The 27603-nt window shown below is 52.4% G+C and overlaps 1 protein-coding gene and 1 long non-coding RNA gene across 2 annotated transcripts in view; both read right to left on the bottom strand.

The window, feature by feature from the left end:
- The window catches only part of LOC143696053 (uncharacterized), a 1205294-nt gene that overhangs the window by 452629 nt on the left and 725062 nt on the right, over window positions 1-27603 (bottom strand). The window lies entirely within an intron of this gene.
- LOC143696078 (uncharacterized) lies at window positions 12878-17542 on the bottom strand. Its single transcript, XR_013185505.1, has 2 exons — window positions 16953-17542; window positions 12878-15019 (listed from the first exon to the last, which is right to left on the bottom strand). It is a non-coding gene; the product is annotated as an uncharacterized LOC143696078 (long non-coding RNA).

The raw sequence follows: 27603 nt of genomic DNA, 5'->3' as shown, positions 1-27603 counted from the left end.
CCACCTGAAGCTCTTCCCACACTCCACGCATGTGTGGGGCTTCTCCCCATCATGGAGCTGCTCATGGAGCACCAGCTCCGAGCTCTGCCTCCATCTCCGGCCGCCTTCCCGGCCCAGGCTGGCTCTTTCCCCCTCACATCCCCGCCATCTGCGTTTGCAGCCCCTCCTCCTGCGGCATCTCCGGGGCTTTTCCTCCCCGTTGGCTTCCTGCACCGTGGAGCCGCTCAAAACGGCCTCTGCCACCAGGTTCTGCCACGGGCATTTGTCCTCCCTGCTCTCCATGCTCAACTCCTGCTCTGGGCGAGGAAGGACAAGGACAGCATGGGATTTGCCTCCGTGCCACAGGCAAGGGCAACGAGATCCCCCCAGGGCTGTGCTGCAGCCGGGGGCCGTGCTGGGCTGGGAGATGGAGCAGCACAGAGGGGAAAGGGGCGCTGACTTCCTCCTCACCTGCCTCAGTGTCCCAGAGCATCTTCCTCTTCCTCACAGCCTCACAGGGGTTGGCAATGTGAAATCCTGGTTTGGAGAAAACAAGGGATGAGCACCTGGAGTTTGAAGTTCCCCCCACACAAGTCCATCTCTACAAGTCACCGGCCATCTGGGCTCCAGAAAACCCTCCCAAACACCAAGATTCAGCCATGAAAAAGCCTTCCAGGAGTTCCCCATCGCTGATCCCTCCCCTCTGGTGTTCGGGGGTTCCCCCCTGTCCCAGCTGCTGGGGTCAAACTTGGATTGGGGGTCCCCCTTCTCCTGGGTGCCCGCCCTGCCCAGGCTGCTGGCAGTGCCAGCAATGCCAAAAGCTCCCCCCTCTTGGCTCTCCCCATTTCGGGATGCCGGGGCTGTTTGGGCTCCCGGGCTCCCTTCTCCCCTCATTCTCTGCTCTGCGCTGCAGCGGCTCCAAGGAGTCCCCCCTGCCCCTCTCCAGGCTCTTGAGGCTCCCGCCAATGGCGGCGCTCCCCCCTCTCTGGCCTCCCCACTTTGGCCTCCTGGGGCACACAGGGCTCTGCTCCTCCAGGCTGCCTCTGCCGGCAGCCGCCACCGCCATCCCCCGATGTCCCCCCGAGGGGCCTTTTCCGCTCAGCCTTGGACTTCTTCATTCTCCAAACATCCCCCCAAAAACCCAACCCAGGGACCCCCCGGGATATCCGGGCCGGGCTCCCCCTCCCCGCTCACCGGAGCCATGGGGGGGGGGCGATGATCCCCCAGGTGGGGGCTGCGAATTCAGGCAGGGATCGAGACCGCGTGGCTCCCGCAGCTCAGCCTTGATCTGCCTTTGTCCCTCCTCTTCCTCTTCCTCCCATCGTCCTCTTCCATCCGCCCTCCAGCTCCACTGTTATGCCCACCGCCTTCTCAACTTCCATCCCTGCCCTTCCATCCCTCCTCCTCCTCCCTAACCCCACCTCCTTCTCCTCCTTCCATCGCTGCTCTCTCTCCGCCTTCATCCCTCCCCTTCCATCCCTCCTCCCTTTCCTCCTCCTCCCCCTCCATCCCTGCCCTTCCCTCCCTCCTCCTCCTCCCCCAGCAGCAGCCACACCCTCGGTGCCCCGTTCCCGCAGCCCTCGCAGCCCGCGGCAGCAGCGGCCATGGAGCCGGGCCAGGTCGGCATGGGCAGCGCGGGGCTCTCGGCTGCTCCCAGCTGCTGCGGGCGGGGGGAACCCGGCCCGGGCCAAAGGAGAGGCAAACTGGGCAAACTGGGGGCAGATCACAAAGCTAAGGATGCAGCAGAAAATGGAGCTGAAAGAGTTATGTTAATATTAACTCCAAACGAGGAAAAACTGGAAATTCCAAAGTTTAGGGAAGCCGAGAAAAAAGAATTAAACAAGATAGGAAATGAACAAGATAAATCAGGGAAATAGAAACTTCTACATGACTTAATAAAATGTGCTTACAAGGAAAAGATTAGAAGACGTGCATCAGAAACCCCACTGGCGTACTCAAGCTTTGTGTGATCATTTTTTAAGGAATTTTGGGTGCACTGGGATTTTTGGTGTAGCAAAGCAAGTCACTGAAAGATGCTTAATTTGCCAAAGGATAAATAAAAAGGTGATGAGAAAAACAACATTAGGAGGTCATGAGTTAGCTCGTCGACCATTTCAAAATATCCAAGCAGAAGTTTAGATTTGTTAGGTTCTGGATTTATTTGGAAAAAAACCCATTTAATCTAGAAGAAAGAGAATATGCCATATGTTAGACAGGAGATTTTAGGAGAATAAAAATCTTTGAAGTATCAGAAACACCCGAGGAAAAAACCAAGAAAATAAAAAGGGGAAATGAAAGGGAGGGGAACAAGAGGAAAAGTCAGAAAGAGAGTGGGATCCTCTGCAGCTCTTGCCCCCTCCGTTGGCGGCCGAGGCGCCTGTCCCGGGTCCCGGCTCGCTGCCCGCCTCAGCTCCGCCTGTCCCGGTTTCCATCCCAGGTGCGGGCTCACTGCCCAGGGCAGCTCCACCTGCCCCGGCGCTGGCGGTGAATTTGTGTGCCCTGGCCCCACTGCCCGGCCCGCGGCCGCTCTGCCGGCCATGCTGGGCAAGATGGGGTTGCTCTGTCCTGCCGCGTGGGCCGAGGTCACCGCGCCGACCGCACCGAGGGCGGGTCCCAGCCATCCCATCCCCGGCTGCCCTGCCCGTGCCAGCTGCGCTGGGCAGCGCCGCTGCTGCTGCCGGGGTCTCCCACCTGCCTTTTCTCTGCCGGGAGCTGCCGGATCAGCCGCCAGAAGCCATGTGGGGGCTGCCCACGCTCCGGCTCGGCCTCCACGGGAAGATCCCCCTCTGGCCATTCCGGCAGCAGACCCTGCCCACACTCCGACCGAGCCTCGGCGGGATATCCTCCCCTGACCCCTCCTGCTCTGAGTTACGTCCCCTTGGTAACCACAGCTCCTGCTGTTCAGGGAAAATCCCTCTCTCTACAGGAAGCACCTTATCGAAACACGAGGAGCTCAGTTAAAAGGCAGCCCTCTCCAAATTCTTTCTCAAAACACGGGAGAAAGGCTACAGAAGGTAAAAAAGTGAAAGAGTTAGATGAAGGGATTGCTCTATTTCCCTTAAGAGAGGTTCCCATGGCAGGGATGCGCTGCCCCGCCCCGCGGGAGCCACCGGCGCCCCTGCCGGCCGTGCCCGGAACTGCACCCAAGGGGAAAGCGCCGCAGCCGAAAGGCCGGGACCGGCTCCGGGCTCTGTTTGTTGGCACTGCCGGAGCTGTTGATACACACTACTATTATTATATTATACACACTAGGAAAGAACCGTTATTCCTAATCCCATATCTTTGCCTGAGAGCCCCTTGATTTCACTATCCTAAAAATTAAGAGGGAGGGGGTTTGCATTCTCCATTCCAAGAGAGGCTTTTTCTGCCTTCCCAAGCAGACGCCTGTCTTGTAAAGCAAGACAAGCACCCACAGGCACTGAGGGGGGCTGCAGGAGGGGCAGAAGAAGGCCCTGCAGCACTTGGGCACAAAGGCCCAGCAGGTGAATGCAAGAAGGGAGCAGCAAAAGGCCAAGCTGAAGGCAAAGGCCAGGGCAGAGCTCCTACAGCCCCCGAGGGATCAGCCCCAGGGCCCAAGGGGGCCCCAGCACCCAGGGCACGGCTCGGCCACAAGCACCCGGCAGAGGCATTGCCCTCCTCGGCAGGGCACAGCCCACCCAAACAGCCCCTGGCAAGGAATCAGGGCTCCAGCTGCAGGGCACAAGGACACTGCAAGCAGAGACAGCAGCACCCTCAGGACCAGCAAGTCCAGCCCGTGATGGACATGGATTGGCAGGGCTGACACAGCTCCCATCACACCAGGGACCCTCCACACTGGAGCCCTTGAGAACATTCAGGTGGGTCTGCATTGAGAGGAGGCATTTCCTGATGGACACAGGGGCCTCTCAATCTGCTCTGAATCTTAGACCTAAAGGGGAAAATAATAAAGGAATATTTTAATTTTTAAGGGAATGAGTGGGAAAGATGAGCAGGTATGATTTGTTCAACCACTATTAGAAGCTGTGGGGGATAGGTTTGAAATAAATGAATTTCTTTTTCTTCCTCCTGTGATTGTAATTAACTAGGAAGGAGTTTGAGAGCTGGATTTTAATACTGTAAAAAGGGATACAGAGGCTAGTTCTGTTGTACCTCTGTGTCAAAAGTCTGACAAGGCCTATGCTGAAGTGAACCCAGAAGTGTGGGCAGCCCCAGGGAAATACAGAAAATTAGATATGGAGCCTCTACAAATTAAAGCAACCAGGACAAGCACTACCCTGTTCCAAGAGAGGGAAGGAAGGGCTCACAGCCTGGTATTGAGTCCCTGTTAAAGGCAGGGCTTTTGGAGCCAAGGATGTCTCCCTACAACACTCCTATCTTGCCAGTCAACAAACTGGATGGATGGACACAAGGAGGAAACACAGAATTTTCAAGTGTTAAAATTAAGATTAACTGAGGCGAGTGGCCTGGGCCTTCCAGACAGGGAAAAAGAATTTGAATTATAGGTGGACGTTAAACAGGGTCTTGCCAAAGGAATTCTTGTGCTAAAATGTTTAACCCAGTGGCCAGAGAGCAGCCTCAATGTCTGCAGAATTGTGCAGCCACAGCTTCCGTGGGAGCAGAGGCCTGAAAACTGATGACAACAGGAGGATCTCCTAGAGTTCAAGTCTGGCAGCAAGTTAAAGCTTTGACAACCAAAAGAGCCTCTCAATGGATGAGCAGGGCTCGGTGATTACAGTATGAAACTTGTTCAGTGGCACAGGAGGATTCAGAACTGAGGACAGGGCAAGGGTTTAACCCAGCCTCCTGTTTGAACAGCCTGGAGAGGGGCTGGCAAGGAACCCAGGACTGCACTCAAGGGACAGAGCTCCCGAGCCAGGCTGGGAGAGATTGATGGGACATTCCCTGGCCTGAGGGAGACAATGTGTTTGTGGATGGCTCTGCAAGGGCAGCAGAAGGGAAAAGAGCTACAAGACAGGCTGTTATTAAGGAAGGGGAATCAGACAAAGCGCAGGTCACCGCCCCATGCTCAGCTCAACCCGCGGAGCTGTGGCTGCTTGTAAGAGCCTGGCACTGAAATGCCCTGAGCAGGAAGGCTTCAAAATCTTCTGCTGACACCATGGCACCTAACAGGGGGGCAAAAGCAATTCTGACTGCTTCAGCAAGCACTGGATCACTTATTAACCTCTTGCTAAAAGAAATAATTCAAAGATAATGGATTGTGGAAGCAATAGATTCAGATGGGGAACTCATTTTACAGGAAAGACCCTTCAGGGGATTATGGCAGCTTTAGGAATACAATGGGACCTCCATAACCCCTGGCAAGCCCAGAGCTCGGGTTGGGTAGAAAGAATGAATGGGGAAATAAAGAAACACCTTTGGAAGCTGGAGATGGAAACCAAGATGCCATGGGTACAGCTTTTGCCATTGGCCTTGGCAAGAAAAAGAGCCAGACCCAAGGCAGATATTCAATTATCTCCCTTGGAATTCATGTCTGGAATTCCTTACCTGGGCAATTCTCCACCTAGTGCAGGGTGGAAATAAGGGATGTAAATGTAAGGCAGGCTGTAGCCAGAATCCTGTCTCCTGTGGAATCTCTCCCCCAGGAAGCTGGGCTGGCACAGAGCCTGCCCTGGGACTTTGCTGTTGCCAACACCCAGCCAGGCCATCGGCTCCTGCCTAAGGAGTGCAAAGCAGCACCACTGGTGGCCAAGGGGCCCACGCCAAGTGTCCCTGAGGCCAGAAACAGCCGCCAGCACAGCTGAGCACGGGGGGACCCCTCAGCCTGGCCTCAGGGGCTCTGAAGCCCCGGAGATTTGCACTTCCCGCCTGCAGCAGGACCATGGGAGCCGCCCCTGAGCCTGCCCTGAAGGCAACGCAGCAGCAGCCAGGGCTCCACAGCGGGCCAAGCCCCTGGGCCTGCCCACAGATCCTCTGCTCAAACCCTCGGGAATCCTGGCCACCCTCCCCTGGCACCTCCAGCCACTGCGGCCAAGCCTCGCTGCCGCTGCTGCAGCTCCAGCGCTGGCTGGGCCTGCACTGCCACAGCTGCTGGGGAGCACCGCGGCACAATTCCACCCTGGGGCTCACTCACACCCACACTCTGGGCTGCCTGCGACTGCACTGCTGCAAAATGTACCCATCCTGCTTCTTTTAAATCTTCTTTCTCTGCTCAGAAAGGTTTCTCTACTCAAAGGTTTGCCTTTGGGAAAGAAATTTTAAAGGTTTTATTTAAGGGGTTCCCAGTCTGTTCGGATGTTAAACTCATCTCCACCACTCAATGGAGACGAGTTTAACATCCGAACAGACTGGGAATAGCCCAAAAGACACCCACAGAGATAAGGACCAGCAACAAAACATCAACGCCCCGCAGCAAACAGCAACCAACAGCTACCCCAGACACTGCCCCCGCACAGCTGGAGACACCTGGTCTGGAAAAGGCTGAGAAGGAAATCCAGGAGTGTGGGCGGAATTCACAGCAGAGGGGAAGAAATCCGAGTCTAATAGGAAACCAAACACTAAAAACTTACACGACTTGGAAGCAATGAACATTAAAGCAGTGGATTTAGATTGGTTCAGACTAGGTAAAGTTTAGGAAAAATCGGGTAAAACGGACATGTCATGGAATGATTTTTCCTGCACAGCCGGGCTATGTGTGGATGAAAGTATTTCTGTTGCACATCCTGGCCAGAACCAAGTAATGCCTTGACTCTCTCACACTAAAGAGATTCTTGGAGAGTTTTTGTTTTCCCTACAGTTTCAGTGATAAGATTACAACATGAGAAACATTTTTTATAATAATCCTACTTTATATTGTCAGGTAGGTTTGGGACAGAAGGGTGAGAATCAATTTTTGGTCTGGGTTTTTCCATGTTCGTCTTTATGTTGCATTTTGCAAAATTGAAGAGCTTTAACCGTGATACTTTTAACTCTTAAATAGTTAATACTTTTTTTAAAAAAAGCAGATTCCGGGGGGCCACATGTGACTCACCAGATGGCAGCCCTGGAAGAGAAGCTTTGGTTCTAGTCAGCCAGGAGAGGAGCTTTAGGAATGCAAATGAACCCTGCTGGGCAAAGCCTGGCCAATGTACCTGGGTCTCTTGCCTGGGGCAGGAATTGGGCTGATTCCCCCTGCCCCTCACCCCGAGCTCTGCCTGCTTGCACTGATGGAATTTGCACAGCTCAAGGCAGAGCCCGGGGTGAGGATATCTGACCCTGCAACAGAAACGGGTGAAGCTGCACAGGGAAACAGCAAATGGAGAATGTTGGGAAAACTTCACTATAAATAAATGGGGGGGAATCATCCCTCTGCCCACTCCAATGTGTGCTGTCACTGTCTATGTTATATAGGGTGGATTAGAGCACTGAGATGTTCTTGCTACCACAAGTTCCGGGAAATCAGTTGGGAATCCAAGTATTTGATGATTTAATTAGAGAAAAGCAGTCAATTGATGCAGCCCTGGCTGGAGAGAGCGGACAAAGATGGGGAGAAGATGAACGGCCAGCAGAACAAATCCTGCAACACCATGGACCAGCCCCTGGGAACCCAAAACAATTCATATCAGGAGCCACAGAACCCATTTCTCATTTCAATGGCACCATTAGATTACAAGCTGGCCTCGGAATAACCAACCAGACAGCTCCAGCTCCTGACCTTCCTGCTGAGCAATCCACTGAAATGAGGAACACAACATTTCACCATGGGATGGGATCAGATCATCTGTTAGCAGAGAAAAGAGGAGTTTGTGGAAAATCAAATGACTCAAACTGGTCTTGGCAAATAGATGACAAAGCCAAAGTGGTGAAACAGATAACAAAGGAAACAAAAAAGCAGCTCATGTACCAGTCCAAACGTGGAAAGGATGGGAATGGGACATGGTTTTGTGGTTCCCTGGCAGACCATGGGTTAAACGAATGCTGCTTCTGCTCTGATGTGCTACAGCAACTCTCACCTTTTTACCATGCTCCACACCTTGAGAGTGCAGCTCATTCAGCAGCTGAGCGAGGGGCCAGGGGCTTGTAGATAAGGAAGTAATGGGCGAAACCACCAGCTTCAATAAATGTTATTAATTAACATGGACTGCTGCTCGCAGAAAGTCCCGCTAAATTCCTGAACGTCGAGAACAAAAAAGACTTAACAGAGCCGTGAATATCGGCTGTTCTACAAAAGTGGGGGTGCACATTAACGAGGACGTGCAGTTGGCAGATCGGGAGGTCTGAACCTTCCAAGTACCTCAGCCAGTGGGCAAAGGGAGAGGGAGATGAGCCGGGAAAATGAGGATAAAAAGGAGGCTGCGAACTACAACAATGGCAGCGAGCGCACGGCAAATGCGCCACGGCCTCTCCCTCTGCCCAGCAATAAAGTCACTTGTACAGGACTCCTCTGTCTCCTCGGGGCACAGAAACCTCCGGCCACGTGAATTTCCCCGCACAGCCGCGGGCACGGGGCAGCCGCCCCTGTGCCAGCCACAGGAACCGGGCCGAGCCAGCGCTGCTCCGGCAGCGGCTCCTGCCGAGGCAGCGGCCGCAAGGAGACCGCGGGCAGCCGCTCCCGCAGCGCCCTCACGGCAGCGGCACCACGGGCCGGACACGGCACAAGGAACCCGCCTGAGCCCCCTGCCGCCCCCGAGGCCCGCAGCGAGCCCCGAGCCCCCGCACAACCCAGCGCGGCTCCCACCTGCGCTGCGGCCGCCTCCCAGCTCCGCCGCCGCCTCACCGGTGGCTCCCGGTCACTCCCAGTATGGTCCCAGTTGCTCCCTGCATTATTCCAGTTTCTCTTCTTCACCCCTGCTACAGATCTGATCACTCCCAGTATGATTCCAGTCAGTCCCAGGATGATCCAAACCATTCCCAGTCCCTCCCAGTCCAATCTCAATTGTCCCCTGCATGTTCCCAGTAGCCCACAGTGAGGTCCCAGTATATCCCAGTATGATCTCTGCTGCCTCAGTTCTGCTCCCAGTGGGTTCTTTTCCCAGTCTGTCCCAGTCCATTCCAGTCTGTCCCAGTCTCTCTCCAGCAGCTGCTGCCCACCCCCCCTCCCAACCCCATTCCCGGGCACTGGGACCCCCCCCTGCACCCCCTTATCCTGCACCAACACCCCCCTGCACCCCCTTTCCCGGGTATCCTCCTCTCCCAGCCCCTGGATCCCCCATTTCCGTGAGCCCAGGGAGCCCCGGGCCCCCATTCCCGGCCAGCCCGGGGCACCTCAGCCCCAGCCTCCCTTTGCTGGGAAACCCGGCCTGGGCACGGGGCTCTGCGGCCGCTCTGGGATTTATGATCCCCCAAAGGAAAGGGAGAGAACAGCAGAGAGAGAGCGAGAGAGAAGGAGATTGGGAATCAGGGATCGGGTCCCAGCGCCCAGCCCTGCTCCGCCGGGGGTGGGACCCGCACCCGCAGCAAAAATTGGCTCCGCTGCTCCCGCTGCTTGCCCGGCTTTGGGCCGAGCCCAGCGGGGTCCGGGCAGAGTTTGAGCGCAGGGCCGGGAGTTCAGCACAGCCCGGCCCGGGGGCCCCGCAGGGCGCGGCCCTGGAGGGTCCCAGACGGATCCCCGAGGGATCCAGAGGGGTGCCAGGAGGGGATCCAGGTGAATTCCCTGGAATTCGCCCTTTCCCCCTCCCCCCGCGCTCCCTCGGGCACTTTGGCTTTCGCGTCTCTGCAGCCGCGATCGGGGACGGCTGCGATGGCCCCAGCGCTGGGGGTGCTCCGGGGGCTCCTGGGGCTCCTGGGGGACCCGGGGGCCGCGACCAAAGGTGAGTGGGACCCCCCGAAACCGGGACCTCCCTGAACCGCAATTCCCGGGCACCGGGACCCCCTTGATCTTCCATTCCCGGGCAGGGGAACCCTCCTGAACCCCCATTTTGGGTCATGCCACCCCCCCTCACTCCACTTCCCCAGCACCGGGACCCCCCTGTAGCCCCTCATCTGGCACCGAGATCCCCTGAACCCCCATTTCTGTTCACCGGGACCCCCCTGAACCGCAATTCCTGGGCACCGGGAACTCCCTAAACCTCCATTCCCGGGTACCGGGACTCCCCTGAACCCCCATTTTCGGTCCTGTGACCTCCTCAGCACCCTTTTTCAGCACCGGGACCGCCCTGAACCCCCATTCCTGAGCACGCGGACCCCCTTGAGCGCCCATTTCTGGGCACAGGGACCCCCCTGTACCCCCTTGCCCAGCATTGGCACCGCCCTGTACCCCCTCATGTGGCCCCAGGACCCCCCTGAATCCCCATTTCTGGTCACCAACGCCCCCGGAACCGCAATTCCCGGCCACCGGGACCCCCTTGAATCCCAAATTCCTGTAAGGAAACTCCCCCCGAACCCGCATTCCCCGGCACGGGAACCCCCTGAACCCCAATTTTTGGGCACTGGGACCCCCCTGCCCCCCCTAATCCGGGCCTAGGATCCCCCCGCACCCCCGTCAGTGCTCTGGGACGCCCTGCACGCCCATTCCCGGCCACCTCGTCCTTCCCAGACCCCAGACCCGCCCTTTTCCTCGGCTTTTGGACCCCCAGATCTCCCAAATTTCAGCGTCCCCCCAGTTCTTCATTGCCGGCGCTTCCTGGAAGGGGTTCCAGGGGATCCCGGAGGGTCCCCTGGGGCTCCAGGGGGTCAAGAGACCCCCCTTGAACGTTCATTTCGGGACACTGGGACCCCCCCTGTACCCCCTTCCTCAGCCCCGATAACCCCTGCACCCCCTTATCTGCAGCCTGGAACCCCCTGAGCCCCCATTCCCAGGCAGGGAAACCGCCCTGAACCCCAATTTCTGGGCACCGGGATCCACTACATCCCCTTATCCGGCACCGGGACCCCCTGAACCTCAATTTTCAGGCACCAGGACCCCTTGAACCCCGGAACTCGGGAATGGAACCCCCCGGAACCCCATTCCTGGGAACCGGGACCCCAGTGCATCCCGTTATCTGGCCCTGGGACCCCCTGCACCCCTTTTCCCAGCACCAGATCCCAGCCAGGCCATTATCTGGCACCGGCACCCCTGAACCCCCATTCCTGGGCACCGGGACCCCACTGCATCCCCTTATACAGCACCAGGACCCCCTGAACGCCCATTCCACTGCACCAGGACCGCCATGCACCCCCATATCCGAGACTGGAACCCTCCCAAACCCTCCGTTCTCAGGCACAGGGACCCCCCTGCACCCCCTTATCCAGCAGGGGGACCCTCCTGCACCCCCTCATGCAGCACCAATGCCCCCCCACACCCCCTTTCCCGGCCCTCCCCCTCTCAGACACCCCAGCCCCCGCTTTTCCTTGACCCCAGCACCCCCTGGACCCCCACTCCTGCCTTCCACAGCCCCCACCCACCACCTTCCTCAACACCGGGGCCCGTGCACCCCCTTTCCTGGGCACAGGGACCCCCTGGACACCCCATTGTTATAAAACTGACTCAAAACGAGTAATTTCCAATCAAAGAATTTATTAATTATTGAAGCAGTTATACTACGTAAGCAAAGGCTCAGCGCTGGGCGACAGGGGAGTCTCCGCTCCACTACTGCCGCCCCAACTAGTTTCTGATTCAGTCCTTTTATCCTCTCCATCCTTCAGGAGTCCATGTTATCTCAGAGTTCTCTGCGCCTGCGCTGGTTGTTGCTAGGGGGTCATCCTTCTGTCTCCTGGTGGTCGGTGATAAAGGCTGCGGAGTCTTCCTCAGCCGCGTCTTCTTCACCCTATGTCCTTATTTGGTGACTTCTCCGTGGAAAATTACCAAAATCTTATGATTAACGCAATATGTGCCCTATCAAGCTTAAGGAAGCAAATGTCCTGCCTTGCAAACTGTGCCCTATCAAGCTTAAGCAAGCAAATATCCTGCCTTGCAGACTGTTTATCTGCCCCTGCCCCTTCCCCAGCTTTTCCCTGGTCGTTATCTCTGTGAGTTATCTGCTTGTACCATTTGTCAGCGGGAAAGGTTTCCCTGCTGGGTGTTAATCTGCCCCTGCCCTTTCCCCAGCCTTTCCCTGGTCGTTATTTCTGTGAGTTATCTGTTTGTACCATTTGCTGGGTGGGACTATGTGTGGGCTCCTGCAACCCCTTCCCTGGTATCCTTGTAGCTCATATCTCATGAAGTAGTACAGAAATAGTCAGCAGACAACTCTTGTAACACACTGGTCTCTTTTTCGTGATGAACAAAATGTAGTCCCTCATCTCAATCCCCCCTTTGTTTTGATACTCAATTTTCTTCGTCAAAACGCTCTAATTCCCTTTTGCTGAGCTCCAGAGATTCTTCTGGATCATCCATCTTCAAGGTTCCGTATTTTGCTCGTGTGAGCATAAGGTGAGCAGCTTCTAATCTGCCTTTTACAATGCTAATCAATTTATTAAAAATACAAGGGCCAAACGTGAGTCCCAATAGTAAGAGAAGTAGTGGACCCACTATCGTTGATAATAAAGTTGTAAGCCAAGGAGAATAGTTAAACCAAGATTCATAGCAGCTTTGGTGTTTTTCCCTTTCTCTTTGTCTTCTTTCTAGCCCCTCCCTTAGTTTTGCCATTGAGTCCCGTATAATTCCGCTCTTGTTTACATATGTGCAGCATTCTTCTCTTAAAGCAGCACATAGTCCTCCTTGTTGCAGGAATAATAGATTTAACCCCCTTCGATTTTGTAAGGCTACCTCTGCTAGGGAATCTAATGATTCTGTGAGGTCTTTGATGGAGGTTTCGATCCTCCTGAGGTCTTCATCTACAGAGGCTCTTAGTTCTTGGAATCCTCGGTGTTGCTGTATGAGTGAGGCTATTCCTCTTCCTGTCCCGGCTGCAGCTATTCCTAGTAACATTGCTACAGTGAAGGTTGTGAATATTTCCCGTTTCACTATGTGGGGTCCTATATTTTGATATTGTTCATAAACGTACTCTACGGGGTGGTAAAGGACTCTGGGTACTATCAATACTTGAATACAAAAGTCACTGGATTCATTAAATCGGTCTATATTTATACATGGGGTGACTCCAAGAGTGTTACAGACCCATTTAGTATTTGCTGCTGGCAGTATCCAGCTGGCAGGTTTCTTAGGGTCACTCAGATTCCCCATAACCTGACATAGATGTCGTTTTTCCACTGGTACTCGTCCTATACATCTTCCTCTCCCCGTTACCCTTGCCAAGGTTATCCCTCTCGATTCTTCTCCTTCTTTTTTCCATAGGCACCTAGCTGGGTTGGTCCCATTTACTCGTCTGCTTTTTGCTGTTACCCCTATGGCTTCATAGAACGGGGGGTTTACGGTGTAACACAGCCAACATTCCTCAGTTAGATTTGGATGGGTCTCATTCAGGACTAGGAAAGTGGCCTGTAATATTTTCCACAAGTCCCCTTCTCCCGGGTTTTCAGGTCCTCGGGTCGAATCAGTAAAGTTTTGCTTATACATTTCTGGAAGACTAGTGGTTGGGGCTTTTTCTGATTCATTTCCATTATTTTCTCCTAGCGTTAGTTCTCCAGCTATCGCCTGGTTTGGTCCAATTGGTTCGGGGTCGTGTGGCACGGTTGTCTTTTGGATTATAAAGTGCCCCCCTCTGTCTGTCCCTGGTTCCCATAATCGGGCTCCCCACATTTTCCCTAATAACCAGACTTGGTCATGTGGTTTTGTCACATTAATGTAAATCATATTGCATGTTCCATCTAACCCTCCTTCTTTCTGGGTATATGTGGAAGTGGGCTGTGTACACCCGTATGGACCCCATCCAGTTCTGATAAACCCGTCCTCGTTCCCCCCAAAGGAGCTTACTGATACACAGTCCCAATAAGCACAGTAAAAGTGTCCTGGATAGTTACAATACCCTTTTCCCGGGTTTGAGCTTGGACAAAAATAACATCCAAACTGATTTAAACATGGATTTACAGGTATTAAATCACACAAAGTACATAAAAAGCTGGGTGCGCCAGACGTGATTTTGGTCTGGATAACATACTGGTCTTCCCATCTAATCAGTGACCATTTGAAGGGTTGATGTGAATACCCTTCTGCCCCTGAACTTGTTACGATGCACCAGAAAAGAATTAAGGCTTGTAATTTGGGGCTGTCATTGTCGGAGCTCAGGTTGAATTTTACCTTTGGTTTCCCCAGTGGTGGGTTACCAATCCTGGGGCAGGACGGCCAACATTTCCTGGACATCCCATATGGGGGTCGGGGCTTCCGACGGACTCCACTGGTTATTACCTCTCTGCCTCGCCCGACGACTCGGTTGCTGCGAGCCTCGGGGTTTATCATCTTCTCGGCAGCAGAGGTATTCTTCAGGAGCCGGATAAACCTCCCGTTTCCACTTTTTAGCACTGGCGGCCCAGTTATCAGCTTTTATTAATGAGAGGTCACGCTGCAAATTGGGGGCTTTCTTCCGACACACCACTTCCAGGATGTCCAGGAGAAAGGGGATCGGTTCGTTAGGGTGGTAGCAGAACCGATCAGGATTTACCCCTTTGGAAAAGGTTTCCCACCACTCGTCAGATCCAAGCTTTACCTCCCCCGTAGCAACTCTGCTACTAAGAATGATAGAAGTTAGTCTCCTCTCTTTCTCATAGCACGGCGTACAAATTCCCCTAGGTGTTCTACCACTCCGACAATGAGACCACCAAGGTTCGTGACACAATTTACAGGAAAAGCATACAAGGGGGTGACAGTCACAATCTAACCAGTTACACTTTAACCTAATATCTTTGTTTTGTGCTTTTTCCCCCTCCCATGTGTGCCCTTTATGTTCTAATCTCGGGGACTTAAAGTAGGGCTTTCTCAACTCGTCCTCTAAGAGTTTGCAATATCCAAGAGCCTCCCGATTCCCTATTAGCTGGGTTTGGAGATAATGGTTATCTCCAACCCAGATTATTATCCAAATCATTTATCAGTTCATTTCAGCTTTAATTTGGTTTCTCCCGGGAGACTGCAAACCTCCCAGCTGTGAGGGGGTTTTACCGGTCCTTTTATGCGACTAGCATGAGTCCATCCTTTTTCAGCGGTTCGTATGGCTGCTTTTGTGGTGAGGAGTACTTGGAACGGTCCTTCCCACCTTGGAGTCAAGGGGTTTTCTTTCCAGCTTTTCACGAGCACCCAATCTCCTGGCTGTACCTGGTGTAAGATAAAATCTAAAGGAGGCCGTTGTGCTAACATACCTTTTTCCCATAATGCCTTTCTGTACTTTGTCAATTTCACCAAATATTTTTGCGTACATGTGTCATTAATGACAGGATGTTCGTTAGGATTTTCTAGGTTATACGGCATCCCATACATCATTTCAAAGGGTGATACCCCTAAATCAGCTCTAGGTCTTGTTCTTATATTTAGCAAGGCTAGAGGAATACATTTAACCCAGGTCAAATTGGTTTCTGCTACCAGTTTGGTCAATTGCTTTTTTATTTCCCCATTCATTCGTTCAACTCGTCCAGAGCTCTGGGGATGCCAGGGGGCATGTTGTTCCCACCGTATGCCCAGAGCTGTTGCTAAGTTTTGGGTAACTTGGGAAATAAAATGCGGCCCTCTATCTGAGTCAATGACTTCTGGGACCCCGTATCTCGGGATTATCTCTTCCATCAATATTTTCGTAACTACTTTGGCTGTTTCTCTTATGGTTGGGAAGGCTTCCACAAAATGTGTTAGGTGGTCCACCAAGACCAAGAAATATTTGGTTCTCCCTACTTTGGGGAGCTCGGTGAAATCTATCTGAATGTGGGAGAAAGGCCTTTTCGCTAGCGGTCGGCCTCCCTCCGGTAATTTTCTCAAATTTTTTTTTTCTATTTACTTGTAAGCAAATTAGGCATCCTCTGGTTACTTGTTTGGCAATGTCCCAGATTCCCACACTCACATACTTTGCAGCAAAATAATCTACCAGTCCCTGTGATCCCCAATGTGTTTTTTTTTTTTTGATGTATCTTAGTCAGTAATCTATGTGCCGCATTTTGGTGGTCCCAATGGGGGTTCTGTAGGGGCCATTTAGCGTCCGCAGCCGGGCCTTGGACATGCTGCGTGTCCCAAATACACATTCCTTCCCTTCTTATCATATTCCGTTCTTCAGTAGAGAACAGAATGCCCAAAATGGACTGCATTTCTTCCCAGGTATAGATGTTTGGTCCTAAGAACTGGTCGACCCTCTCGGCTACCCCAAAAGGGTCCTCTAATAAATGTCCCATGTCCTTCTTAAAGTCTCGTACATCTGCCGAACTCAAGGGGACAGTAATAAATCCTATACCCGCCTGTGGTCCACCCATGGGCATCTCCCGTAGAGGGAATAACCCCGTCTCAACCCTACTGCGGCTCCTTGTAATCGGGCCTTGGTAACCGGTTTGGTTAACCTCCCCTTGGTTACCCTCTTCATCATTGTTCGGTGCAGGTGGTTGTGGAGGTGGTGGGGCATTGGGTGCTGGCGGTGGGACATATGGGGGCGGTGCTATAATTAAGTCGCCCAAATGATTGTCCCTCTTCCCCTTTTTGTCCGGATCCCCTTTCCCTTCTCTTAATTGGAAAACATACACTTCGGGTCTTGCTACCCATATTTTGGCATAATCACTCTCCTCTTGCGAGAAGGGCTCTTTAGAATTTACCCATAGGTTCAAGTCCTATTGAACCCAGTCTTCAGATGATCCAAACATGGGCCAAAAAACTTTTTTTTTTTTTTTTTTTTTTGGAAATCTCTTTCCCACCCCATACTTCCATACAATAATGTATCATTCTGGCCCTATCCTTAGTCTCGGTCCCCGGGTAATGCTTCCAATTACTAAGCATAAATCCTAGGGGACTGTCCCTTGGAATGGGGGGGAGTTTGACTTGGGTTGGGGTCTTGCTTTTCCCCTGCCCCATTCGTCCGGAGTGCCTTCTTTCACTCTCAAATTCCTTTCACTTCCCCTTTTTTGTGGCCCAAGCCCTCGCGGGTCTACGGGAACCGCACTACTCAAGGGTCCGCACTCACTTGGAGAGTCCGGCTGCCGGCCCTCCTCTCATTCACACTTGTCCACCGCCACACTCCGGGATCCCAACCCCGCCCGAACGGATTCCCTTTTATACTTACGCGTCCTGCGTCTTCGTCCGGACTCCGTGCACAGATTATTAAGGGGGTCACCGGTATAATTTGTCCCGTTTGCTTACTAGTATATATTTTAGGGTCGTCGGTGAGAGTGGCGGAGGTTCTCCCAGAGGGGCCACCCAGAAAGCACTGGATGAGGTGCCCCCCACTCTGGGTAGATCCTACCCGATCCAAACTCTCATCCGAGTCACGGCACCAAATTGTTATAAAATTGACTCAAAACGAGTAATTTCCAATCAAAGAATTTATTAATTATTGAAGCAGTTATACTACGTAAGCAAAGGCTCAGCGCTGGGCGACAGGGGAGTCTCCGCTCCACCTACTGCCGCCCCAACTAGTTTCTGATTCAGTCCTTTTATCCTCTCCATCCTTCAGGAGTCCATGTTATCTCAGAGTTCTCTGCGCCTGCACTGGTTGTTGCTAGGGGGTCATCCTTCTGTCTCCTGGTGGTCAGTGATAAAGGCTGCGGAGTCTTCCTCAGCCGCGTCTTCTTCACCCTATGTCCTTATTTGGTGACTTCTCCGTGGAAAATTACCAAAATCTTATGATTAACGCAATATGTGCCCTATCAAGTTTAAGCAAGCAAATATCCTGCCTTGCAGACTGTGCCCTATCAAGCTTAAGCAAGCAAATATCCTGCCTTGCAGACTGTTTATCTGCCCCTGCCCCTTCCCCAGCTTTTCCCTGGTCGTTATCTCTGTGAGTTATCTGCTTGTACCATTTGTCAGAGGGAAAGGTTTCCCTGCTGGGTGTTAATCTGCCCCTGCCCTTTCCCCAGCCTTTCCCTGGTCGTTATTTCTGTGAGTTATCTGTTTGTACCATTTGCTGGGTGGGACTATGTGTGGGCTCCTGCAACCCCTGCCCTGGTATCCTTGTAGCTCATATCTCATGAAGTAGTACAGAAATAGTCAGCAGACAACTCTTGTAACACACTGGTCTCTTTTTCATGATGAACAAAATGTAGTCCCTCATCTCAATTCCCCCCCATTTATTTATAGTAAAGTTTTCCCAACATTCTCCATTTGCTGTTTCCCTTTGCAGCTTCACCCTGCTTTTTTTAAAAAAAGTATTAACTATTTAAGAGTTAAAAGTATCACGGTTAAAGCTCTTCAATTTTGCAAAATGCAACATAAAGGCGAACATGGAAAAACCCAGACCAAAAATTGATTCTCACCCTTCTGTCCCAAACCTACCTGACAATATAAAGTAGGACTATTATAAAAAATGTTTCTCATGTTGTAATCTTATCACTGAAACTGTAGGGAAAACAAAAACTCTCCAAGAATCTCTTTAGTGTGAGAGAGTCAAGGCATTACTTGGTTCTGGCCAGGATGTGCAACAGAAATACTTTCATCCACACATAGCCCGGCTGTGCAGAAAAAATCATTCCATGACATGTCAGTTTTACTCGATTTTTCCTAAACTTTACCTAGTCTGAACCAATCTAAATCCACTGCTTTAATGTTCATTGCTTCCAAGTCGTGTAAGTTTTTAGTGTTTGGTTTCCTATTAGACTCGGATTTCTTCCCCTCTGATGTGAATTCCGCCCACACTCCTGGATTTCCTTCTCAGCCTTTTCCAGACCAGGTGTCTCCAGCTGTGCGGGGGCAGTGTCTGGGGTAGCTGTTGGTTGCTGTTTGCTGCGGGGCGTTGATGTTTTGTTGCTGGTCCTTATCTCTGTGGGTGTCTTTTGGGCTATTCCCAGTCTGTTCGGATGTTAAACTCATCTCCATTGAGTGGTGGAGATGAGTTTAACATCCGAACAGACTGGGAACCCCTTAAATAAAACCTTTAAAATTTCTTTCCCAAAGGCAAACCTTTGAGTAGAGAAACCTTTCTGAGCAGAGAAATAAGATTTAAAAGAAGCAGGATGGGTACATTTTGCAGCAATGCAGTCGCAGGCAGCCCAGAGTGTGGGTGTGAGTGAGCCCCAGGGTGGAATTGTGCCGCGGTGCTCCCCAGCAGCTGTGGCAGTGCAGGCCCAGCCAGCGCTGGAGCTGCAGCAGCGGCAGCGAGGCTTGGCCGCAGTGGCTGGAGGTGCCAGGGGAGGGTGGCCAGGATTCCCGAGGGTTTGAGCAGAGGATCTGTGGGCAGGCCCAGGGGCTTGGCCCGCTGTGGAGCCCTGGCTGCTGCTGCGTTGCCTTCAGGGCAGGCTCAGGGGCGGCTCCCATGGTCCTGCTGCGGGTGGGAAGTGCAAATCTCCGGGGCTTCAGAGCCCCTGAGGCCAGGCTGAGGGGTCCCCCCGTGCTCAGCTGTGCTGGCGGCTGTTTCTGGCCTCAGGGACACTTGGCGTGGGCCCCTTGGCCACCAGTGGTGCTGCTTTGCACTCCTTAGGCAGGAGCCGATGGCCTGGCTGGGTGTTGGCAACAGCAAAGTCCCAGGGCAGGCTCTGTGCCAGCCCAGCTTCCTGGGGGAGAGATTCCACAGGAGACAGGATCCTGGCTACAGCCTGCCTTACATTTACATCCCTTATTTCCACCCTGCACTAGGTGGAGAATTGCCCAGGTAAGGAATTCCAGACATGAATTCCAAGGGAGATAATTGAATATCTGCCTTGGGTCTGGCTCTTTTTCTTGCCAAAGCCAATGGCAAAAGCTGTACCCATGGCATCTTGGTTTCCATCTCCGGCTTCCAAAGGTGTTTCTTTATTTCCCCATTCATTCTTTCTACCCAACCCGAGCTCTGGGCTTGCCAGGGGTTATGGAGGTCCCATTGTATTCCTAAAGCTGCCATAACCCCCTGAAGGGTCTTTCCTGTAAAATGAGTTCCCCATCTGCATCTATTGCTTCCACAATCCATTATCTTTGAATTATTTGTTTTAGCAATAGGTTAATAAGTGATCCAGTGCTTGCTGAAGCAGTCAGAATTGCTTTTGCCCCCCTGTTAGGTGCCATGGTGTCAGCAGAAGATATTGAAGCCTTCCTGCTCAGGGCATTTCAGTGCCAGGCTCTTACAAGCACCCACAGCTCTGCGGGTTGAGCTGAGCATGGGCCGGTGACCTGCGCTTTGTCTGATTCCCCTTCCTTAATAACAGCCTGTCTTGTAGCTCTTTTCCCTTCTGCTGCCCTTGCAGAGCCATGCACAAACACATTGTCTCCCTCAGGCCAGGGAATGTCCCATCAATCTCTCCCAGCCTGGCTCGGGAGCTCTGTCCCTTGAGTGCAGTCCTGGGTTCCTTGCCAGCCCCTCTCCAGGCTGTTCAAACAGGAGGCTGGGTTAAACCCTTGCCCTGTCCTCAGTTCTGAATCCTCCTGTGCCACTGAACAAGTTTCATACTGTAATCACCGAGCCCTGCTCATCCATTTAGAGGCTCTTTTGGTTGTCAAAGCTTTAACTTGCTGCCAGACTTGAACTCTAGGAGATCCTCCTGTTGTCATCAGTTTTCAGGCCTCTGCTCCCACGGAAGCTGTGGCTGCACAATTCTGCAGACAATGAGGCTGCTCTCTGGCCACTGGGTTAAACATTTTAGCACAAGAATTCCTTTGGCAAGACCCTGTTTAACGTCCACCTATAATTCAAATTCTTTTTCCCTGTCTGGAAGGCCCAGGCCACTCGCCTCAGTTAATCTTAATTTTAACACTTGAAAATTCTGTGTTTCCTCCTTGTGTCCATCCATCCAGTTTGTTGACTGGCAAGATAGGAGTGTTGTAGGGAGACATCCTTGGCTCCAAAAGCCCTGCCTTCTACAGGGACTCAATATCAGGCTGTGAGCCCTTCCTTCCCTCTCTTGGAACAGGCTAGTGCTTGTCCTGGTTGCTTTAATTTGTAGAGGCTCCATATCTAATTTTCTGTATTTCCCTGGGGCTGCCCACACTTCTGGGTTCACTTCAGCATAGGCCTTGTCAGACTTTTGACACAGAGGTACAACAGAACTGGCCTCTGTATCCCTTTTTACAGTATTAAAATCCAGCTCTCAGACTCCTTCCTAGTTAATTACAATCACAGGAGGAAGAAAAAGAAATTCATTTATTTCAAACCTATGCCCCACAGCTTCTAATAGTGGTTGAACAAATCATACCTGCTCATCTTTCCCACTCATTCCCTTAAAAATTAAAATATTCCTTTACTATTTTCCCCTTTAGGTCTAAGATTCAGAGCAGATTGAGAGGCCCCTGTGTCCATCAGGAAATGCCTCCTCTCAATGCAGACCCACCTGAATGTTCTCAAGGGCTCCAGTGTGGAGGGTCCCTGGTGTGATGGGAGCTGTGACAGCCCTGCCAATCCATGTCCATCACGGGCTGGACTTGCTGGTCCTGAGGGTGCTGCTGTCTGTGCTTGCAGTGTCCTTGTGCCCTGCAGCCGGAGCCCTGATTCCTTGCCAGGGGCTGTTTGGGTGGGCTGTGCCCTGCCGAGGAGGGCAATGCCTCTGCCGGGTGCTTGTGGCCGAGCCGTGCCCTGGGTGCTGGGGCCCCCTTGGGCCCTGGGGCTGATCCCTCAGGGGCTGTAGGAGCTCTGCCCTGGCCTTTGCCTTCAGCTTGGCCTTTTGCTGCTCCCTTCTTGCATTCACCTGCTGGGCCTTTGTGCCCAAGTGCTGCAGGGCCTTCTTCTGCCCCTCCTGCAGCCCCCCTCAGTGCCTGTGGGTGCTTGTCTTGCTTTACAAGACAGTGTCTGCTTGGGAAGGCAGAAAAAGCCTCTCTTGGAATGGAGAATGCAAAGCCCCTCCCTCTTAATTTTTAGGATAGTGAAATCAAGGGGCTCTCAGGCAAAGATATGGGATTAGGAATAACAGTTCTTTACTAGTGTGTATAATATAATAATAGTATTGTGTATCAACAGCTCAGGCAGTGACAACAAACAGAGCCCGGAGCCGGTCCCGGCCTTTCGGCTGCGGCGCTTTCCCCTTGGGTGCAGTTCCGGGCACGGCCGGCAGGGGCGCCGGTGGCTCCCGCGGGGCGGGGCAGCGCATCCCTGCCATGGGAACCTCTCTTAACGGCAATAGAGCAATCCCTTCATCTAACTCTTTCACTTTTTTACCTTCTGTAGCCTTTCTCCCGTGTTTTGAGAAAGAATTTGGAGAGGGCTGCCTTTTAACTGAGCTCCTAGTGTTTCGATAAGGTGCTTCCTGTAGAGAGAGGGATTTTCCCTGAACAGCAGGAGCTGTGGTTACCAAGGGGACGTAACTCAGAGCAGGAGGGGTCAGGAGAGGATATCCCGCCGAGGCTCGGTCGGAGTGTGGGCAGGGTCTGCTGCCGGAATCGCCAGAGGGGGATCTTCCCGTGGAGGCCGAGCCGGAGCGTGGGCAGCCCCCACATGGCTTCTGGCGGCTGATCCGGCAGCTCCCGGCAGAGAAAAGGCAGGTGGGAGACCCCGGCAGCAGCAGCGGCGCTGCCCAGCGCAGCTGGCACGGGCAGGGCAGCCGGGGATGGGATGGCTGGGACCCGCCCTCGGTGCGGTCGGCGCGGTGACCTCGGCCCACGCGGCAGGACAGAGCAACCCCATCTTCCCCAGCATGGCCGGCAGAGCGGCCGCGGGCCGGGCAGTGGGGCCAGGGCACACAAATTCACCGCCAGCGCCGGGGCAGGTGGAGCTGCCCTGGGCAGTGAGCCCGCACCTGGGATGGAAACCGGGGCAGGCGGAGCTGAGGCGGGCAGCGAGCCGGGACCCGGGACAGGCGCCTCGGCCGCCAACGGAGGGGGCAAGAGCTGCAGAGGATCCCACTCTCTTTCTGACTTTTCCTCTTGTTCCCCTCCCTTTCATTTCCCCTTTTTATTTTCTTGGTTTTTTCCTCGGGTGTTTCTGATACTTCAAAGATTTTTATTCTCCTAAAATCTCCTGTCTAACATATGGCATATTCTCTTTCTTCTAGATTAAATGGGTTTTTTTTCCAAATAAATCCAGAACCTAACAAATCTAAACTTCTGCTTGGATATTTTGAAATGGTCGACGAGCTAACTCATGACCTCCTAATGTTGTTTTTCTCATCACCTTTTTATTTATCCTTTGGCAAATTAAGCATCTTTCAGTGACTTGCTTTGCTACACCAAAAATCCCAGTGCACCCAAAATTCCTTAAAAAATGATCACACAAAGCTTGAGTATGCCAGTGGGGTTTCTGATGCACATCTTCTAATCTTTTCCTAGTAAGCACATTTTATTAAGTAATTGTCTTCCATGTAGAAGTTTCTATTTCCCTGATTTATCTTGTTCATTTCCTATCTTGTTTAATTCTTTTTTCTCGGCTTCCCTAAACTTTGGAATTTCCAGTTTTTCCTCGTTTGGAGTTAATATTAAAATAACTCTTTCAGCTCCATTTTCTGCTGCATCCTTAGCTTTGTGATCTGCCCCCAGTTTGCCCAGTTTGCCTCTCCTTTGGCCCGGGCCGGGTTCCCCCCGCCCGCAGCGGCTGGGAGCAGCCGAGAGCCCCGCGCTGCCCATGCCGACCTGTCCCGGCTCCATCGCCGCTGCTGCCGCGGGCTGCGAGGGCTGCGGGAACGGGGCACCGAGGGTGTGGCTGCTGCTGGGGGAGGAGGAGGAGGGAGGGAAGGGCAGGGATGGAGGGGGAGGAGGAGGCGGGGTAAGGGGGCAGGAGGAAATGGAGGGGGGATGGAAGAAGATGGATGAAGGCGAATGAAGAAGTCGAAGGTTGAGCGGAAAAGGCCCCTCGGGGGGACATCGGGGGATGGCGGTGGCGGCTGCCGGCAGAGGCAGCCTGGAGGAGCAGAGCCCTGTGTGCCCCAGGAGGCCAAAGTGGGGAGGCCAGAGAGGGGGGAGCGCCGCCATTGGCGGGAGCCTCAAGAGCCTGGAGAGGGACAGGGGGGACTCCTTGGAGCCGCTGCAGCGCAGAGCAGAGAATGAGGGGAGAAGGGAGCCCGGGAGCCCAAACAGCCCCGGCATCCCGAAATGGGGAGGGCCAAGAGGGGGGAGCTTTTGGCATTGCTGGCACTGCCAGCAGCCTGGGCAGGGCGGGCACCCAGGATAAGGGGGACCCCCAATGCAAGGGTGACCCCAGCAGCTGGGACAGGGGGGAACCCCTGAACACCAGAGGGGAGGGACCAGGGACGGGCAACCCCTGGGAGGCTTTTTCAGGTCTGAATCTTGGTGTTTAGGAGGGTTTACTGGAGCCCAGATGGCCGGACTAGAGATGTACCTGGGCAGAGAGACCTTCAAACTCAACGTGTGTTGGGGTAGATGAAACAGGAAAGCCTTATAAATATTATTGTCTGGCCTTTCATTCCAATCTTGCTTATAGTTTCTATATTCTCAAAAGCTTTTGAGAGTATAGGAACTCTAAGCAAGATTGGAATGAAAGCAAGCTTTTAGATATCTTAGATACTGAACAAATGGAAAACAATGGTGTGGCCTGACTGAAGGTAATCCTCTTCTGATGAAACAATTCCCTCTGCTTGCAGACAGGTCCAAGGGTCAGAGCAGACCCTACTAGCTCAGCAGAAGGGCTCCAAAGAGGAGTTTTTGGGGTTTAAAATATAACACAGTATGGTGATAAATGAGTTCACTGGATTTAAGGATCATACTTTTTTTTTATTATTTTGCAAGCGAGAACAAGCAAAGTTCAGCGCTGGGCGGCCGGGAGTCTCCGCTCCTCTAGGCTCGCGCCATTCCTATCCCCAAAGTTCGCCTTTTATTGCCTTCTTCTCCCGGGTTCGGGGATGATGTGGTCTGTCTTTTGTGCTTGCTCGTTCAGTTGCTAGGGGGTCTTTTTCTGCCTTCTGGTGGTCGTGGGATGAAGGCTCCAAGTCTTCCTCTTTAACCGCTGACTGAACTTTTCCTTATAAGGCATACCTATACAGTGGAATTTTCAGAACACTATACGATTCCTGCAAGCCTAAGCAATTCTTGCGAGTTTAGGAACTGTTGTTAGAGCCTTCCTCTGTGACCTCTGGGTGAACTTTTCCTTATCGTGTATATCTTTACCAAGGAATTCCCAAAGCACTATACGATTCCTGCAAGCCAAGCAACCATATGTGGCTGCACATTTAAGAATCAAGCAGTTTTAGCTATTTAGTTATTGCTTTTATATTGTATAATTATTTAGCTATTGATTTAATTAATGAACAAATATATTGCTACTTATTACAGTATGGTGATGTAATGATTTTTATAGGCTGTATGTAATTGCTATTGGATTTGTATCTTGTACTGGACTGGTTAGTGAAAAATAGAATATTTAACAGAGAAGAAGAATTATTGTATTGTAACAGGAACCTTACTCTCTTACACTCTTACCCTCTTACTCTCTCACCCTCTCATCCTCTCTCTCCCTCTCTTCTCTCAGGCCTGCTCCAAGCTGTGGCTGGCAGCTCCAAGCAGGGCCCTGCACCCAGGCCCTTTGCAATAAACTGCAAGTTCCACAACCTGGCTGCAGAGATCTCTCGTCTCCGTCCATCCCGACCGTGCTACCCCTGACGCTCCTACAAACGTGCTCATCCCTTGTTTTCCCCAAACCAGGATTTCCCATTGCCAACCCCTGGGAGGCTGCGAGGAAGAGGAAGATGCTCCGGGACACTGAGGCAGGTGAGGAGGAAGTCAGTGCCCCTTTCCCCTCTGTGCTGCTCCATCTCCCAGCCCAGCAGGGCCCCCGGCTGCAGCACAGCCCTGGGGGGATCTCGTTGCCCTTGCCTGTGGCACGGAGGCAAATCCCATGCTGTCCTTGTCCTTCCTCGCCCAGAGCAGGAGCTGAGCATGGAGAGCAGGGAGGACAAATGCCCGCGGCAGAACCTGGTGGCAGAGGCCGTTTTGAGCGGCTCCACGGCGCAGGAAGCCAACGGGGAGGAAAAGGCCCGGAGATGCTGCACGAGGAGGGGCTGCAAACGCAGATGGCGGGGATGTGAGGGGGAAAGAGGCAGCCTGGGCCGGGAAGGCGGCCGGAGATGGAGCCAGAGCTCGGAGCTGGTGCTCCATGAGCAGCTCCATGATGGGGAGAAGCCCCACACGTGCGTGGAGTGTGGGAAGAGCTTCAGGTGGAACTGCCACCTGATCAGGCACCAGAGGATCCACACTGGGGAACGGCCCTACGAGTGTGGGGAGTGTGGGAAGAGCTTCAGCCGGAGCTCCAGCCTGATCCTGCACCAGAGGACCCACACTGGAGAGAGACCCTATGAGTGCTCCAAGTGTGGGAAGAGGTTTCAGACCAGCTCCCATCTCCTCCGGCACTATCAGAGTCACACAGAGGAGAGGCCCTTCCAATGCCCCGACTGTGGGAAGGGATTCAAGTACAACTCCACCCTCGTCAGGCACCGGCGCATTCACACTGGGGAGAGGCCCTACGAGTGTGATAAATGCAGGAAGAGGTTTCAGACCAGCCCTGATCTCGTCCTGCACTATCAGAGTCACACAGAGGAGAGGCCCTTCCGCTGCCCCGACTGCGGGAAGGGATTCAAGTACAACTGCACCCTTGTCAGGCACCGGCGCATCCACACAGGGGAGAGTCCCTATGAGTGTCCCCAGTGTGGGAAGAGCTTCTCACAGAGCTCTCACTTGACCCGACACCAACGGAGGCACCGGTAAGGGAAGCCCTGCGAGTGCCCCGAGTGCGGGAAGAGCTTCGTGCGCTGCTGCAGCTCCATCCCCCACTGGAGGAGGCACTTTGGGCACAGCCCTGGTCACTCACATTCCCTGTGTTCCATGTTGGGAACACACCTGGCTGCTTCTCCTTTGTTTGGCTTTAATTTTTGCTCTTCTCAATATCTTTGCACTCCAAAAACCAAGAGGGATTGATCTGTCACCTCAAAACCACTCAAATCCCACTGAAAACAGCTACATTTTAAGCCATAAATGCTCAATCGCACTTCAAATTGCTTGTTCCCTCCTCAAAAAAACTCCATCCCAGGATAAACTTGCTCAGTTCCACACCCATCAGGGTGAGATGGGGTTGGAAGGAGATTGGTAGAAGTGGGATCCCAATGTGGAGCAGTGGGATGGGGATTGTGTGGGGCTGGGTGTGTGGGATGTATTTGATAGCAAATAAAACTTTCAAGAGGTCCTGATTTCTGTCCTGTTCATTTTCAGTCATTTCTGTTTGCAGAGTGCCACCTTGTCAGCTGATTAAATTCCTATAAAAGTCCTATTTTTAAATCATCTAACCCAAACAGTCCAAAAACCAATATCCAAGTAAAGCCACTCACCTGTAATTAAATTTTTAAAAATTATTTTAATTGTTTTTGAGTATCTAAGGGTGATAAAGTTTAATTGTTTGGTTAAAATGTCTGAGAAATTATACTGCTGTTTGGTTTTGCGTTTAGTATATTTGTAATATGAATTGTTTAACTACGGTGTGTTACATTGTATGCTAGTTTTTTTAGATGTTTTTTATCTAAAGTATATTAGTCATCAAGTTAAAACTTTCAAAAGGGATTTCTTGGTATATAACTTGTTTATTTATATGCATTGGTAATATTATAGCAACAATTGTTGTTTTTTTGGGTTGAACCATTGGAATATTGTAAGGAAGACTTGAGATTTTTATATTTCATTTTTATTATAATTTATTTAATTTTAATTATTATTTCTTTATTTATAATTCTAATTTTTTTGAGATGTGTCCTGGTTTAGGGCAAATTTGAGAGAAAACCTCCACGGGGGCCCCTCCAGAAAGCAAAGCCACAGGGCCCTCCCCCCAACCGGTTCGGGAGGGATTGCTCAGAGAGAAGTGGAAAGAACCTGTTCATTTAACAGGCACA

Source organism: Agelaius phoeniceus, chromosome 28, assembly GCF_051311805.1.
Source record: "Agelaius phoeniceus isolate bAgePho1 chromosome 28, bAgePho1.hap1, whole genome shotgun sequence".
Lineage (NCBI taxonomy): Eukaryota > Metazoa > Chordata > Aves > Passeriformes > Icteridae > Agelaius > Agelaius phoeniceus.
This window is presented reverse-complemented; position numbering and strand designations above follow the sequence as displayed.